The sequence below is a fragment of the Monopterus albus genome, unplaced genomic scaffold, assembly GCF_001952655.1.
Source record: "Monopterus albus unplaced genomic scaffold, M_albus_1.0 scaffold1.1, whole genome shotgun sequence".
Classification (NCBI taxonomy): Eukaryota; Metazoa; Chordata; class Actinopteri; order Synbranchiformes; family Synbranchidae; genus Monopterus; species Monopterus albus.
Genome location: NW_018127881.1, coordinates 4,609,347 through 4,611,038, shown reverse-complemented (window position 1 = coordinate 4,611,038; position 1,692 = coordinate 4,609,347). Strand labels below are relative to the sequence as shown.

Genomic DNA, 1,692 nt, shown 5'->3' with positions numbered 1-1,692 from the left:
ATAAAATGCTTTCAAACACTCTGATTATATGCTCTGCCTTGCCATAATCTGGATAATGTATAAAATGTAGTTCTGTAACGTGTTTAGGCTCGCAGATTAACCATAAAACCCAGTAAAAAAGTTACTCGGTGAGGCAAACAGTACGCCTGTCTCAAGGCAGAGGGCGCTAGTGAGCCCACAGATTCTTGCGCTACCTTCAATCTTCTTCGTGCTTGTTTATATTTCCTTTAGGATCCGCCTTATAAAAATGGAAGATTACATTTCCAAGATGAGAAAATTCGCAAATCAAACTTTCAATCAAACATTTTTGACAGTCTGGACATTTTTGTCCAGAAGGATCTTCTTTATTGAAAACATTTGTTTTAATATTGGATTCGAACGGTAAAAGGGTTTGTAATACATACCAGCTGACAAATGGATTTCGTGTACAAGTAAAGGTAAGACCATAAACTTTTATTATTTCTAGTTAGAAATAAGCTCAATTGGAATAAATTTTAACCTCAAATTAAATATGGGTCACGTTTGTGTGAAGAATGCTGATATGAGATATAAAACATAACGCATTGTCTGTTAACAGACAATTTGTTTTTGTAAATCTGACTGTAAAAGAGTCAGCGCCTCACCAGCTGTCAACCTCACCACACGTCACTGTCAATGACGCCCATGCAGTGTGTTGCTGGGTACATGGTGCATAACGTGCCATAAGCACTTGGTTATGGGGTACCCCGATATAGTCACAGTTTTAACCATGAAATCAAATATACTCTGAGTAATGACATACTGAGCCCATGACAGTATGCTTTGTACAATTTTTTTCACTATCCCTAATTTTAATCTCACATGCACCACTAATAAACATGATATGATCCTTAGCAACCATCTCTACCTCACCATCCTCCATTTTAATTACTTCATTGATCTCTTGTGTTGTAGGTTAGGTCTCTCATTTACAAAATTTCTCTTACTATAATTGAGATGAAATGATTAGTCGATTCTTCAGCTAGTAAAACCATTCTGCAACTTGATATTCAGTTAATCATAGTAAAACTTCTAGTTCCAGCTCCAAAATTTATTTATAAGATTTTGCTGTGCATATTATTGGTGACTGTATTGCTATTTAGCTAGGATAGACTGATTTCCATGCAATATTTTTATAGTTTATCAGTAAGCATATGCTTTTATCATGACTCCTCTAGTAACTTAGTACAGTGGGAATTTCTATCTAAGAGCCTTGTGCTAGTCAGTTTATTTTTATATACTGGACATTACAAATGAATCAGGCTTTGTCTGTGTCTTTCTTCAACAGAAAGTTCATGCCATGTTTGTTCCTGCTCTCAGTGGATAAAACATCTCTCCAATGAACACTTATCAAATCAAATGTTAATTGGCTCTGAAAAATCAACAGATATTAGTAAATAGATATTTTCCTGCCAGGTGATTAGCATTTAGCTTGATGTCATAATTGAAATGCTCTCCACAGTGTACTTTTACAGTATTAAGCCAGCAAATCCCTGAACTGTGGAGGGGCTCCATTTAAATTTTTTTTTTCTTTTTGCAAATATACTGTTAATTCATTGCTGCTTTTGTGCTCTTACTTTGCCAGATAGTATTGTTTTGAGCTGAATGCACCAAGAAAATAAGCCGAAAAGGCAAATTATCTAGTCAGCTCCCACAGCAACAGCCCTGGCAGCC

General features: G+C 35.8%; 1 protein-coding gene across 5 annotated transcripts in view; it reads left to right on the top strand.

The window, feature by feature from the left end:
* Positions 1–1,692, top strand: part of LOC109969434 (metabotropic glutamate receptor 4-like) — a 181,772-nt gene that overhangs the window by 93,488 nt on the left and 86,592 nt on the right. The gene's annotated exons all lie outside the window — the stretch shown is intronic.